This window comes from Saimiri boliviensis, chromosome 13 (assembly GCF_048565385.1).
Source record: "Saimiri boliviensis isolate mSaiBol1 chromosome 13, mSaiBol1.pri, whole genome shotgun sequence".
In the NCBI taxonomy this organism is placed as follows: domain Eukaryota; kingdom Metazoa; phylum Chordata; class Mammalia; order Primates; family Cebidae; genus Saimiri; species Saimiri boliviensis.
In genome coordinates this window covers 33,634,121-33,650,040 of record NC_133461.1, presented here as the reverse complement: position 1 = coordinate 33,650,040, position 15,920 = coordinate 33,634,121, and the positions used below count along the sequence as shown (strand labels likewise).

General features: G+C 41.7%; 1 protein-coding gene across 7 annotated transcripts in view; it reads left to right on the top strand.

Moving 5' to 3' along the window:
• The window catches only part of SETBP1 (SET binding protein 1), a 374,612-nt gene that overhangs the window by 191,590 nt on the left and 167,102 nt on the right, over nucleotides 1–15,920 (top strand). The gene's annotated exons all lie outside the window — the stretch shown is intronic.

The following is a 15,920-nucleotide window of genomic DNA, read 5'->3' as shown; positions in this document are numbered from 1 at the left end:
AACAAGCACTCTTGGGGCCAGGACAGAAACCCTGACCTTGGATTTCTAGCTTCTTTCCCTCAAAATGCTAACTCTGAGAAGGACCTGGCAGCTTGCTCCCCTCCTCCAGCTCCTCTCATTCCAGCATGCACAAAACCACCTCTTTTTGCTCTTTCATTCCTAATATTTTATAGTAGAAAAATATATATAGATAAGATGCTTGGAATGTTAGGTGTTGGGGACTCAGCTTAAGGAAGGGTTAAACCAAAAGCGGCAGAAGGTGGGGTGGGGTTGGGGTTCTTCCCTGTATTTTCCTCTTTTTGGACAGGATACTCTCACATTTCTGTAATCTTTGCAGAAAATGCTTCGCAGTCAAGTCCTGACAGCCAAGTTAATCTCAGATTCCTGCAGAGGCAGACAATTGGGGTTTGCTGATCTTGGTCAGGAAATGGGCCACTGTTATCTCTGGCCAGAGTGGTGCTTGGAGGTTACTATGGACAAACTCTGTGAGGGTGTATGCAAGGGCTTTCTGGAGACCTTTTTTTGCAGGGGTGAAGATGGACGTCATCCTCCATGTCTCTGGAAAAGGAGTCTACGCACAAAATGTAAACACGAACACACATACTCAGAAATCTCAGAAATACAAAAGCTCTTGTTTTCTCACATAGAGCCCAGTGTAGGGAGAACATGTACATAAAGAACAGTAAATCCAAAGGTGATTATTAGGGGACTCAGCCCCTGCCCCTGTCCCTTTTTCAAAATGAAACTTACTGTCACCCTTCAACTCAGTGCCTGCCTCAAGATCTCACAGTGCTGTACCTTTGTGGGAAAATACATTATAGCTAATGGCAGTGAACTTCCAGGGGCAGAGCAAATAATTTTCTAATTGCAGGAATTTCAATATTTGGGAACGTTTTCTTCTTTAAAGGTGTTTCACATCGAGGAGCTCACTGCATCCTCCTGATGCTTTTCCCATGTGAGTGACAGTCACTGCTGAGGAATCTGAGGACCCAGTCCTGATGCAGAGTGGCCCCAGGTCACACAGAGAGCTAGGAACAGGTGACGGGGGTGTGGGGTGGGGGGGTTGAGCTAAAGGAAGAGAATTAACAGAATCAAGGGCCCCATTGGTGAGAATCAAAGATAGATTCATACACTAGAATGGGATGTTTTCATCTCATCTTGTTGATCCTCCTGTCTGGAAAGTAGTGAGTTTTTAGACATAGATTGCCAGTAAGCCTTTTTTTGTCAACCATTGAAAACCGTTAATTAATTACTTATTCACATACTTACACGAACTTCCAGTTGGGCTAAGGGAATGTGAAACAAAAACAAAAAGAAAATCAACATTTGCCACCTACCCCACTCACCTCCATGCTCCTGCACGGTGGCAATCCCAGCTAAATATTTTTTTTAATCTGAAAATTTATAAAATTAAAGGAAATTGTGTGGTGCTGGTTTACTGCTTGAAAAGGACACACGGTGGAGACTGAGTTTACTGGAGTTGTGTGCGTGTGTGTGTGGTTTTGGCATGGTTTTCTTCTGAGCCAAACACATTCTGTCCCTGTTTGTTGACCTACACTTTTAGATATTAAAGTAATTGAGCAAGCTGTCCAGTGAAGGAGAAGTTAGAAATATTTGAGGTTCATGCATAACATTTGAGGGCATCCTAGAAAAGCAGATTCCAGGCTACCCCACAGCCAGCCCCACGGCTTCCAGTGTAGATGGCTTGCTCCCCTGGTTCTGTTTACCCCTTCCATGTTTTTCCATTTGCATGACATCCTCCTGAGGCTAGAAGCATAAATGCATGTTTTTCACTCCTCAGGATGCCTGTTCTTGAGGCCAGGAAGTCCTGGGAAACTTGTGGCCAGGGTGTAATGCCCAGATCAAAGTTAATTCTCTAGTGAAAGACTCAGATGTGTCTCAGGTCAACACCACTCTTTGGGTGCTTTTTAAAACAGAAACAGAAAGCTGTCCACAGGCTTTGCACTGGTCCCTCCAGCCCCACTGCACCAACCTGCGGGCTTCTGTTGTTATTCTTCTCTCTTTGGGTTTCAGATGAAACTGAGTCCCATTCAATAATTCATGGGTGTGTTTGCCTTCAGGATCCATCACTGACTGTCAGGAGGGGACTCACTGAGGACCCCTCCCAGGGATAATGTATCTATTCTCTCAGCTTCTGCATGGTACACACTTATCACTTGAATGTAGAGGTTTTCTTTTTGTTTTCCTGCTTCAGACTCTTAAGGGAGATAGTTATGGAATCTTCAATGATTTTGAAAATGTGTAGCGTAGTGACTGTGCTGAGCTGGATTTTCTGTTCATTTGTCTCTGTCTTCTCTCTACATCCAGATAGAGAAGAGGAAGGTAAGGAAGTGAGTATCTGCCTTTCTCCTCATGATAATTGGTTACTAAAAATGCCATGCTCATTCCTGAAAATAAACACATGACTTTTTAGGATGAACCTGAAAGCTCATGTTTTCTAAGGTATTGTGCTTTGGGGTGGGGGGGTGGTCTCCCCAGAGGCTGGTGAGCATGGCTTCTGGGCCACAGGGTAGAGCTTCTCCTAGAGTCAGGCCTGGTGCTGGTGGTAGGCGGGTACTATTTTCAGCTAGTTTTAAAGGCACAGATGGAAAAGCTTCTGAAATTCACACCTAACCCACCCTGACTCTTCTACCTCCAAACATGTCTCCTTTTACTTTCTAACATCCTGTTCTTCTTGCCCTTTGAAGCAGCAGATACACTTGGGTATCCTCCTTTCTAAGTCTTTGGGTTATTAGAAATGAGAATTCTTGCTTCCTTTGGTCGGATCAGTCTTCTCCATTCCCAAGAGGAATAAAAGCTGATATCTAATTCTCTTTAGTAAAAGCCCAATAACCATATGCTTTCCTCTGCATTTTTCTTTTGTTCCTTTTTTTCTCTAATATAAAAGTTGTAAATGTTCATTGTAGAAATTTGGAATGTACAGAAAACCATAGGAAAAAAATGCCCTATTATTTTACCTCAGAAACACAGACAATGACGTTTTGGGGTGTAGTATTCTGCTCTTTGTTCTACATAGACACGCACATCTATTAATTTTTTTAATGATCATATTTTATATGGTTGTTACCTTATTTTTTGTTTGTTTGTTTGCATGCTTTCCACAACACTACCAAATCTAGCAGCTAGCCAGGCTTGCAATAGCTGTTAGTACCATCATTCATTTACTGCTCTCCTCTTGCTAGACATCCCATTCGTTTTGCAGGCTGAGATCTCCAGCGGCAATCCAAGGCAAATGCTAGTGTCCAGTGCCTTCATCCAGGATACAAAGAGCATCCAAAGCTTCTTGGTATTTTTTAAATTTTTATTTCTCGGTTTCTACAGGAATGTGCAGGCTGCTTAAGCTTTGCAGCGAAGTCCCCATGGGTGATGCCCATGTGCTTTGTGCACAGGCTTACAAGGCAGGGGATGTGATAAGGAAATAGCCATAGCATGGGGACCAAATTCAGCTGCAGGTCCTGCATGCTCAGCCACAGTGTCGGAAAAGTGAGGTGACAAAGAACATCCGCCACAGAGGAAAGCACAGACTGAAGGATTTGGTCTTCACCAGCTACATAAACCCTCTTTTGTCTCAAGAGAGTAGGATACTTTTTTTTTTTTTTTTTTAAGGAGAAATGGAGTATTATTTCAAGTGTGGGGCAAGTGTAATGGCCACCTATGAAGAGTGGCTATTATAATGAGTTTCTAAAATGTCAATTGCTACTATGGTCAAGGGCACGTTGTGGTGGAAGGTGAGAAGAGAGTAAACCAGAACACACAGGAGAACATGTTTTAGTGTGGAGAAAACAGAACATTCCGTGACTTAGTTGCCGTTTCATTCAACAGGCATTCATGGAAGACCTTTCTGTGGGCTTCCCAGCCAGGCACAGACCCTTCCCCAGATGTTGACTGTTCTGGAATGTTCTGCCACCAATATTACTTTTGCGACCCTGACGAAGTTACCTAATGTCTTTGATCTTGATTTACCTTGTTAAGCAAAGGAGTTGTATAGCTTATTTCACAGAGAGTATGAGCGTTGAATGAGACAATGCAAGTGAAACCAACCTAGCATGGCTGGAATGCGCAGTGAGGTGTTGTTTTCTTCCAGTAGAGAAGTGCAGGGTAAGTTAATTCAAAATGCAGATGTAGAAGAAATATTATGTCTTAGAACAAGCAGGGAAGTCTTCCAGGCAGAGATGCTATTGTACTTGGGGCAGGATAGGTGAGAAGAAAGTGAGGCACTGGACTTATTCCAGAGCAAGGGAAGCGTGGATGAAGGCCAAGACAAGAGTGGTGATGCTTGGGTATAACTGGAGGTTTGGAGTGATTTCATTGCTGAGCCTCAGAGGAAAGCATGGTGGGAAATTACATGCAAATTAAAGTGGGTAGAAATTTCAGGTCTTAAAGGTCTGCAAATGTAATAATAGTTGTTGCTTTTTTTAAAAAAAAAAAGTCTGGAAAATAAATTGGACTTAAAAATTAACTGTTATTAAAGTTTTCAAACTTACACAAAAGTTAGCATAATAATATAATAAACCCATGTACCTGTTATCCACTCTCAATGATATGCTGCTTAAAAAGCCCACATTTGTAGCATTTGCTCATTTCTGTTGTGTAAATATCTCCATCATGACCAGTTTTAAGCTACCAGTGGTTTAGAAATCTGTTGGCAACGTCTTTGAATATCAGCTCTGCACCCCAGCGTGCCACTCGGATAGCTTTCACAATCGTTACCGTTTTCCAGACTTATCTATACTCTCATCTACTTTCGTTTTTAATTTTAATTTTTGGGAGGTATACTTTAAAACAAATCCCAGTCATCATGTTATTTCACTCATAAATAATGTCATTAACTTAATCTAACACAGAAGTGTTTTTTTAGCACAATCACAATGCCATTATCACATCTATTAAAATTACCAGTAATTTAAAAATATTTTCAAATACGCCATCCATATTCAGACTTTTCTGATCATTTTTAATACACCATGTTATAGTTGGTTTGTATGAGTCAGGAAACAGATTTTTCAGAACAAAATCACCATTTTTCAGAACAAAATCACCATTATCTGACTCAACTCTGAATGGACATCAGCTGTCTGCAAGTTCAGCATCAACACTTATAAAGAGCAAAATGGAAGCTCTGGGTTTTCCAGGGCACTGAGCCTTGTTAGACTAGGGTTAGTAGTAGTGCTTGTTTACCCTGCTTTTGGCTCAGTACACATATGCCAAGGACTTGCTGAGCCTATGTAGATGCTGGGAGGTACTCTTTGAACTTTCCATGTATTTTGTCACTTAATCCTTACAACACTTTGTGAAATCAATAGGAACATTATCCCCATTTTACAGGTCAGCACACAGAGTCACAGAGAAGTTCACCCAGCCAGTATGTGCCAGAAGTGGGATTTGAACTCAGATAGTCTGGCTCACACATCTGTATTCTTAACCACTTACGCTATGCCATCTTGAATTAGATTTATCTCTACAGGGAACACAGACCAGTGTGAACACTGGTAAGTTAAGGACAAGCGGCTGCACTTTCATTTTCAAAGATTATATTGAGTTTCCTTGATCTTTGACAAGGTCTATGAAAAAGGAATTTCTTCATTTGAGTAATAGAGGGAATTGCTGCAGAGCATTTTGAATGCTTCCACCTTGGCAAATAGTGTCTTGCTGTTCTCATTCCTGTCCTTCCCCAAACTCTCAAAGGGAGAATCATAGGGGTGGTTTTTCATCCCACAGCGGAGGAAACTGATAGGAGACAGAGGTAGACAGAGCTAGCAGTGAGGATACAGGTTGCTTGTTTTGACTTTGCCACATAATATTTACTTTGCTGTTTAGGAAAGAGCCATCCCAAAGCAGAGCAGTGAGTGTATAAGGAAGTCCTGCAGCTGGAGCTTCCTTACACCCTCCCGCATCCCCACACCCCTATTTTAAAATGGAACAAGACCTGGTGACCACGAAAAGCTGCCATTCCCAGCCTTGGCTGCAGGCAGGAATTATCAGGGCAGTTTGAAAAATACAGGAATCCAGTCCTAACCCCTGTAGTGAGGATTGAATTGGTCTGGATGGGGTCTGGATATTGGTATTTTCAGAAGCTCTCCAAAATCTAAGTCAGCCTCCTCATTTTCTAGATTAAAGACTCCAGTAAGGAGGAAATCTGGAAGAGAAGAGGCCAGGGCCTCACATTCAAAAAGCCATTCCTGTCCCGGGAACGTGCTGCGTGCCTCTCTTGCCCCCTGGAGCCCATTCCCCACAAAGCCCACTTATGTCTCTCACTCTGCCCCTTTCACAGCGAATCTGCAGTCTGGGTGCAAGAAGTATAACTTAGCATGGATTCTGTAAAGCCCACACCTGTGTTCATTCCCGGTTCTTTCCATTCAACAATTGAGACTTGCCCAAGATTGTAAACTGGCAAGTGACGGCATTTGGGTTTATGGTCTCCTCTGCCTGCTACGTAGACATTCTCTCTGGGTCTAAAAGATACCCAGAAAGATCCAGCTTCACAATGCTGCCCTGGAGAGATCATGCATTAGGTGGTCCCCACGCAGCATTCACTGACTTCCAGGGCAGGCTTGATCCCATGAGTTGGCTTGCTCAGATGATCGCTTAGTAAACACACACCTTTATTCTCTGGGCCTTTTTTCTAGCTTGCCTTGTATCAGCTGTGCCATGGATCTTTGCTCCCTGATCCCATGCTATGCAGAGTATGGGCTGCAAGCCACTGTTGGCCTGTCAATTGTGTGTCTCTGGTCCGCTATGGGATACTTTTAGAAACTTTTATAGCAGTTTGACATTTTTGTGATACTCAAGCGTGTGAATGTTTTCCTACTGGTTTATCTTTATAGTATTTTACCAAAGTATCCATACAAAAATATGAATTAAGAACAAAACATTTGGTCCTTCATCAAAGATCATTTGACAAGCTCTGTTCTAGTTCACCAACACTGAGCTTTTCTGGTTTTAATAAAAGAGTAGGATTTGGACTCCTGCTTTGTCTTTTTCTTCTTCTATGAGCCTATATGTGAATATTTGTAGTAGGAATAACTTTCACCCTCACCCCACCAAAAATGATTGGTTACACTTATAACAGCCTCTTTCTTGCTATTTTTAGGATAACTGCACACAACATGTATCTTTTCTCATAATTCCTAAGGAAACCCATTTAATTATTTTATTTACCAGACATGTGACAATAACAGGGCATTTTAAACAAAAATATTTGCCCACGTGCATACATACACCTCACACTGAAGCCCAAACTGACACTTTTACTCTTCTGACATGAAATCAACAGTTTCCTCCCATAAGTATACTTTTTTTGCACTGTTTGCCTTCACAATGTGTTTAGTAGATTTTTTTTTTTTTTTAACCAGCGTTGGCATTTGGTCCTGGAGAAAGAAGTTCTCCAGGTATTTTCCAGAAAGTCTGGCATTTCTGTGGAATATTCTGAAGTCTTAATAAGTTCTCCTGGGATACTAAATCTCTAGACCTCAGTGAATATGTTATTTTTTAATTCTAAGATGTTCTGACCATCTGAGGGGCCGTGTGCAGGTGGGCCTGACTTAAACCTAATGTGCCAAAGGTCACGTGTGAGAAAATTGATAGATGACAGGTGGGTGTTGGTGGGGAAGTGATTATTCTTACACGGAAATTTTTTTCCACTTGATTAAGGGAATCAGTATAAGTCATCCCTGCTAGTATATTCAAATATGATGTCATATTCCAAAATCTGACTTAAACTCCGTTTTTTTCACAGTAGAAATATAAACAAAGTGAAGCCAATTGCTTGGATTAATTTTGAATGGTACCCTTAGCAACAAGGGTGCAGAAGTAAATAATGTCTTGAGACTCCAAAGGTTTATTGTTCTGTGAATCCTTCCACTGTCTTTACATCTTCAGGTTTTCATTCTTGTTTTTTTTCTCTTCAATCCTTTTGGTAAAGAGGCCTAAAGATAAGGTTCTTAAAAATTCTCCTGTAATTGTGCTCACTTGAGGCCTGGGGTTATTGATGTTTTGTACTATTTCTCTAATGTCTGCGTTTATTAGTAGATTTTCAATATCCAGACCCCATCCAGACCAATTCAGTCCTCACTACAGGGGTTAGGACTGGATTCCCGTATATTTCAAACTGCCCTGATAATTCCTGCCTGCAGCCAAGGCTGGGAATGGCAGCTTTTCGTGGTCACCAGGTCTCGTTCCATTTTAAAATAGGGGTGTGGGGATGCGGGAGGGTGTAAGGAAGCTCCAGCTGCAGGACTTCCTTATACACTCACTGCTCTGCTTTGGGATGGCTCTTTCCTAAACAGCAAAGTAAATATTATGTGGCAAAGTCAAAACAAGCAACCTGTATCCTCACTGCTAGCTCTGCCTACCTCTGTCTCCTATCAGTTTCCTCCCCTGTGGGATGAAAAACCACCCCTATGATTCTCCCTTTGAGAGTTTGGGGAAGGACAGGAATGAGAACAGCAAGACACTATTTGCCAAGGTGGAAGCATTCAAAATGCTCTGCAGCATCATATTTTCCTGTGTCTAAAATGTTAGTATGATACATGACCATGCTCTATACATTTTTAGGTCTAGGAATGACTCCTGTATAGTAAATGCAAATTCACAGATCACCTTTAGGGTTTGAAAGGTTTCTTTTTCTTAATTCCTTTATCAGGATAGTTCCAACCCTCCCTTGAGGATGGAAGATGCCCGTCTCCACAACAAATAACCAAGCTCACTTTTTTAGTTCCTTCCAACTTCACTACCTGGCTCCTACTCTAACCTTTTTGCCCTTGCACCTATCTACCCACCCTGTTTCCTACCATGTTGTACCAAACAAAAGACATCTATTGAGAGGTGTCAGAAGACCTCCACATGAGAGGGGCCCTCATAGTAAAACATCTTGCAGATCTCACGTGGCTTCTTCCAGACATCCACTTGCTTGTGTTTGGAGGCTAGGTTAAGACTGCAGACAGCCTCCACTACATTTTTTGGATAGTTTCCTGATAGTGGCCATCCTCTTCCACCACCCTCCAGGTCTGCCATGATTTCCTTTGTACACCTCTCATCTTCCTAAAAATGTGTACCAGAGTTACTGGCAGAACTCCTGTTTCTAATGGGTGACCCAAGGCAATGATACATGGAGGGAAAAGCTTCTTGTGATATTGTTGTAATCTTTACAGCTATAAATAGTAAAAATTGATGCTTGATTTAGCAACAAAACATAAATCTCTCCCACCTTGCTGTATCCAATATCAAGCACAGAGAACATTTCCCATTACTTTATAGTTTGGTAGTTAAGAGCAATGATTTTGGAATCAAACGGATAGGTCTGAATCACAGGTCTGCCCTGTACTAGCTGTGTGCCTCTGTAAGTTGTTTAACTTTTATAGGCAGAGTCCTTAGTAGAAGATACCTACCCCATGGGCTTTTTAAGAGGATTGAGTAGATAGACCCTTTGAAAAGTGTCTGGCATCTGGTAAACACTCCCTAAATGTGTACTATAATTCTTATTACTCTTATAAATTACATAATTGAAATTGATCTTGGACTGCTGAAGTCAGGGTTAGGACACAGATCACACCTTCCCAAGACCATATGACTGGCGTTTGAGATTATCCAAGAAGAAACAAACAAACAAACAAATGAAACCCACAAAACCTAGATTCACCTAACCTTTCACTAGGCTGTTTATGATGCTTGCCATTCTAAATGAGCAATGATAAACTCTGTGGTCTTGGGAGAATGGCCCCAGGAGGGGAATGAGGAGGACAGAGACTGATGAGAACAGGCTAAGGGATGGGTAAAGACTGTTTGATTGGGAGAAGGGAGCATCCTACACTTGCCTTCATCGACTGCTTCCTTCTCTTTCCACCTATGGCACTTTCTGAACTCACATTTTATCTTTTACTCATGGAAGAGGAATGGCTATAGGATACTAAAAATGATTTTTTAAAATAAATGTATCAGGAGATCATTCATCCACAGAGTATCGCCCCATTTCAGCAACCTTCTCAGGCCCAGTGATCCTCCGCATATTTCTGGAGGTCCACTTTGGCTCCTACCCTGTGGGAGATACACAGGTGCAGTAATTGATTGCCCAGAAACGTCAGTGAGAAACTGGACCAAAGGGCATTTGGATGTGTGGAGACTAGGACTTAGGGATTTTTAAGGATTTTATATGATGACTTTCACACTGCTAAATTTGGTTGCTTCCATGTGAAAGAAAAATAAGAAATGATTCAAGAAGCACATGTGTTTTGGATTTAATGGGCCATCAGGAGAGCGAGAGGGCATCTGCAGAAGAGAGCCATCCAGGCTGCAGGACTCTTGTTTCGAGCAAATAGTCCATTGTTGACGTGGTGATAGGGCAAGTAGTTTGCTGATGGAAAAAAGAGAGGTCTATGCCAGCCTTAATTGTATTGTGAGAAAATGCAGCTGGCTAAATTTGGCTTCCCGCCTTTGATATGTGTAGGAACAGAATTCCCGAAGTAGAGAATGTGAGGTGAACATTGCATTAGGCTGTTCTTGTACCATTACAAAGAAATACCCAGGACTGAGTAATGCATTTGAAAAAAAGAGGTTTAGTTGGCTAATGGTTCTACAGGCTTTTCAGGAAGTATGGTGCTGGAATCTGGCTCTTCAGGAGCCCTCAGGGAGTTTACAATCATGGCAGAAAGTGAAGGGGAAGCAGGCACATCACATAGCCAGAGCAGGAACAAGAGAGCGAATAGAGGCAGAGGTGCCACACGTTTTAAATGACCAGATCATGTGCAAACTCAGAGATAGAGTTTTCTTATCACCAGGAGCCCAAGTCAGTCATGAGAGATCTTCCCCCCATGGTCCAAACACCTCCCACAAGGCCCCACATCCAAGATTGAGAATTACATTTCAACATGAGATTTGAGTGGGGACAAATATCCAAACTGTATCAAGCATGGTGTAAATACAATCTGTGTGCTTCCAGCAAAAGGTAGATGCTCAATAAATATCTGTGGGACCCATTCTAGTGCTGTTTATATACCCAGGGGTCAAAGGAAATCCCTTAACAAAAATTCAGGTGTACAAATTCTGACAATTACTGTAATGCTTTCTGGCCTTGGGAGCATATCAAGGATGTCTTCTACTTGTCTTATTTTTGGAGTTCACAAGTTTTGTGAGCCTGTTTTAGGACAATCAAGTTTTGGAGATTTACTTGCCACTCACCATAATTTTATGGTATAACAGGAATGTTCAGGTACCTCTGGAGGTGGAACCAAAAGTGGACAGCTTTGAATTAAATCAGTTTAATTCACCCACCTCCAGCCCATTGCATTATTGGTATCTTGGCATCTTGTGAACAGTGGCTTAAGTCAGGGGTAGGTAAGAGGAGAGGGGAGGGTGTTGGCAAAAAGAAATCTCATCCTGCAGGCATCTAGAGAGACAGCACATTTCATTCTTGGTAAACTCCAGCCGAAAAGAGCAATCAGCTAAACAAGAGCTGGACAAATTAAATGGCTGAGTATTATTTCAAAGGAGAGCTCAGGCAGCATCAGAAATTCCCCATCAGCTGTAATAACGCCAATTACTTTGCCAATTGCAGATTCCATCGTGATGTGTTTAGTGCAATCAGGCGTCGGACTCTTGCAGGGGCCTGATGGGTTTTGTTTACTCCGAATGTGCATTTGTGGAGAATCTTTTGCACCTAAAGGCTTAGAGCTCTGAATGTCCTTCGTTCATCCAGATTTATACACAGCTGAGAGAGATTATCTTTGAGATGGAGGCAGGGGTAGGCTGGGCAGGCTGGACCCAGTGCCCCCACCCCTCACTAGAGAATGCCTGGGATTTAAATATAAAGAGCACAGCTGGGCTTGGTGGTTCTTAGTGAATGTGGCAGTCTCCAGAAAACCTCTCTGTAGATTAACCAACCAGTTAATAAATATATATTTCTGATTATGAGCAAGGCTTCTTGGCATGTTGGAGTGTCGGACAGATAAACATTAAGCAGCAATAACAAACATGTAGCTCTGGGAGGAGAGACTTGCCAAGAGTTCATTAAGCATTAAATACTGACAAATGCGGGTGCGGGGACTTTTATTGTCTCCCTTTGAGAGTCATTTGGTGCAATGTCAAACATACAGATCATTTCAGATATGGAAAGAGAAGAAAGGAAGATATCTACTCTAATCCCCAATATTTTAGCAGAAAAAACAGAATTTGGAGAGTATACTGGAGCATTCATTTTTTGTTTACATTTGGCTCCATAGAAATGATTGGGTGTGTGGCTGCCGCTACTTTGAGGACTGAGCTGTGATTCTCCATTTACACTCTCAGTCCAGGAAGGTGCTAATCATGGGCATTTGCTGAGCACTTTGGTCAGGCTGACAGCTCAAGTAGAAGCTGTATCTATGACTGCTGGGGGTGTGGATGAAGCGCTAAAGGCTGATTTGATTCCACTTGTGCTCAGCTGTCATCTGGGGCCAGAGCCTGAAGGAGAATGGGAAGCTATTCTCTTCCCTCTGCTGTGTGACGAGCAACCTTTGTGTCTTTTTTTTTTTTTTTAAACCTGCCTCTTTCTCCTTCATACCTATGATAAAGTCCTCTTTGGTTGCAAAGAAAGAATTCTCCAAATTCAAAAACAGCTGCCACTGCCTCCTGGTGAGTGACTCTTGAACTCCTCAAGCCCTCCCTCCCCCAGCTGTTGCTGAGGGCTCCCTGTTCACAAGGATGGGTCAGGTCCTATTTTAGATGGGAAGGCACACATGGGATCAGACAGGAGGAATAGGTCATAGGATAGATTAGCATGGCAGGACTCATGCTATGGGCTACAGCAGCCTTGCAGATCATTTATTCTAGGGGTGTGTGTGTGTGTGTGTGCATGCGTGCATGCATTTAAGTGTATGTTTCCCCTAAGAAGAGGTACTTCATCCAGTCTATTTGGTTTGACAACAGTGTTTCTGCAGCCAACTTCTGTTCCGATAACATTCCTGGCTCTCAGATAAGAGTCAGAGCTTGTCTCCTGCACACACTGGGGACAGGAAAGACTCTCAGAAATCATGAGATAACATATGAAGCAGTAAATGGAGGTAAGGGCATCAAATCTTGCCACATGTACTCAGCATCAGTAACTTCACCACCAATGGCAGAGAGATGGAGCTGCCTCATCCTGCTTTCTCATTATCATGGATTGGACAATATTCAGTGACCGATCTCTTTGTCTATAAGGAGATTCATTTGTTCACATGTGAACTCAGAGGATAGTTTTGACTTGGTAACATAGGTTCCACTATGAGAAAGACATTCTGAGATGCAGTTCATCAAAAGCAATCTCAGTGGGGTGTGATCCTGTGTCTCCCCTCTTGAGGTTGGGACAGTCTTAGAGGCTGCTCATGTAGCTCAGTCATGAAAATAAATTCTCTTCTTGCAGCTAATATTCTTCCTCCATCTTTGTCCACGAAGTCTTTAAAATAAGTATATGCTATAAGCATGCCATTTTGAGAAACTTAACTCTGATGCTAATCTTAATAACTCCACTTTCCTTAAATGTATATCCATCTAGATTAGCTAATCAGGTTGTCTGTCACCATATTAATTCATCTCCACTAGGTACAGGACCCTCTACTGAAACTTATGGCCAGAGAGCCTTTCCTTGCATGCATGGAACAAATCATTCACTAAACTTATTTACAGGATATGAAACAATAAATAGCATACATTTATGAAGCAATTTTAAGGGCTTTCTTATACTTGGTGAGCACTAGAAATGTGAAATAGGCAAGGATAATTAACTCTGTTTTACAAAAGAAAAAGTAGACACTGAGGCAGATTAAGGGATTTTTTTCCCCCAAATTCTCAGCTGTTAAATGGTGAAATGGCAGAACTGGGGTTAAAAGCAAGGCCCTCATACTCTCACACTCTAAGATCTCTTTCCCCTTTTGTTCAGACATGAGACAACAGGGAAGTATGTATTATGTAGTGATGGCATCTTTATACATTTCTCTTTTATGTATACAAGAGATTTAGCATTTCTGCTAAACTAATTGCTCCCCAAAGGAAAACTAGAACCAATGGGAGTTGGTTGAAAGAGGCAGATTTTCAGTTTATTTAGGAGAAATTTCCCAGCAATGAAATGATCTCGCTCCCGTGTGTCTAGTTAGCACCCCATCTCTGGATGCTTTAAGTAGCATCCAAAGGCAACGAGTAGACTAGAGGATTTTCTGCAGGTACAGGATCTGCGAGAACTGAGGCTGAATCACAGCTTTGACGCTGGCTAGCTCAATGACCTTGTTCAAGGTGGATTACTCTTCTGAGCCTCAGCGTTCTCATGCATACAATGGAGGGAACAATATTCACCTCATTTGGCATAAGAAGGATTAAGTATGCATGTAACAGACGTAGCACTTTGCCTGGAACAGAGTGCTTTTTCAATAAACGCAGTTGTAAAACCCTCTCCAGCCTGGCCTTTCTCAAGTCATTATATCTCGTATGTCTACTCTTTCTCTGCCCCTCCTTCCCAAGGCTTTTGCCATGCCTTGACTGGATGAGGAAACTTGGCCCTAGCAGAACCTTCCCATGGCAGCATTGGGAGCCCAGGGGCCATGATTCCCACTCCTAGTTTTGGGTCCAGATCTTTTGTAAACTGACTTTGGATTCAGAAGCCAGAAGAAGGTCATTAGAAAAAATTGAACTGGAATCCCCAGCAACTGAGTAATTCACAAGCATGCCATCAGGGAAACAGTTCTGATGATTGCCAAAAGATGACACATGGAAAACATGTCAGTGAAAATATTCTTGTTTGAATAAAACTTATTCCAGTCCACTCTACCAGACCCTGCTGGCACCTTGAAGAGTTTGTTTGTTTGTTTTCTAAAAACAAATGGCATGGGTAACTGGGTCTCTCAGTATGTCAGGAGTTCAGTGCGTTAGTATGTTACTACAAACTTAAAATACATATCTCTTATTACATATGTCTGACTACTGTGGTAATACATAAGTATCTTAGAAAATCTGGAAAATTAAAATTAAAGAAAAGAATTTAAAATTACCTTAAATTCTACCCAGGAATGACCACCAATAACACTTTTAGAATAGTCTCTAGATTTTGTTTTACAGGGACACACATTAAAAGATGAGACCTTGTCACTTTGAGCCAAAGCCAGGCAAAGCTCACCACCTTAGATTTTTATGGTATCAGAATGGTGTCTAGACCTGAAGTTGACATTACTTCGCTGACTCTAAGAAATTCCCTTTGCAACCTTAGGTCTCAGTTTTCTTATGTGTGAAATGGCCTTGATCAACATTTTGAAAACCATATTTCCTGGAATGTTATAGATGTTTCTTGAAAGAATCTGTAATCAAATAGATTTGGCAAAGGCAGAGTTAAATAAAAAACAACATTGAGTATTGTCAATATTCTCAGAGTTCTTAACTAGTAAATGAGCATATAAATCCCAAGACAGGGACTTTTAGGCCATAGAATCCTTTTTTTATGATACCTGTTAGTATCATTACATGTTGTAGCAGTAATATTCTTCAGAACATCTTGGAAACCACACTGTACCACAATCACTAAGGAGTTTCTATTTCAGTACGTGCTGGATTCCCACTTTTTGGTAACACATGAACATTGAAACTGATCCCCTGGAATGTGAACCTGATAGGATTAAAAAGCTAATCCATGTGGCATTGCCTCTCATGTATTTGGAGGAATTGAGGAGTTAGAAATTGTTGAGCAGCTGTAACCTTAGACCTCGGAAAGTAAACATTTTGCAACTGATATCAAGGTCACTGACAACCTGAGTGCAGGTGGACGAGAGATTTTGTGAATACCAGCCCTGGACCATGGGTAGATGGGGAAAACATGTTCCCAGGCTACGTCTCCAACTTCACGTGGCCCCATTTCATTAAAAAATCAAAAAACAAGGTGACTTACCCTGTGAAAGTTACCTCAATTC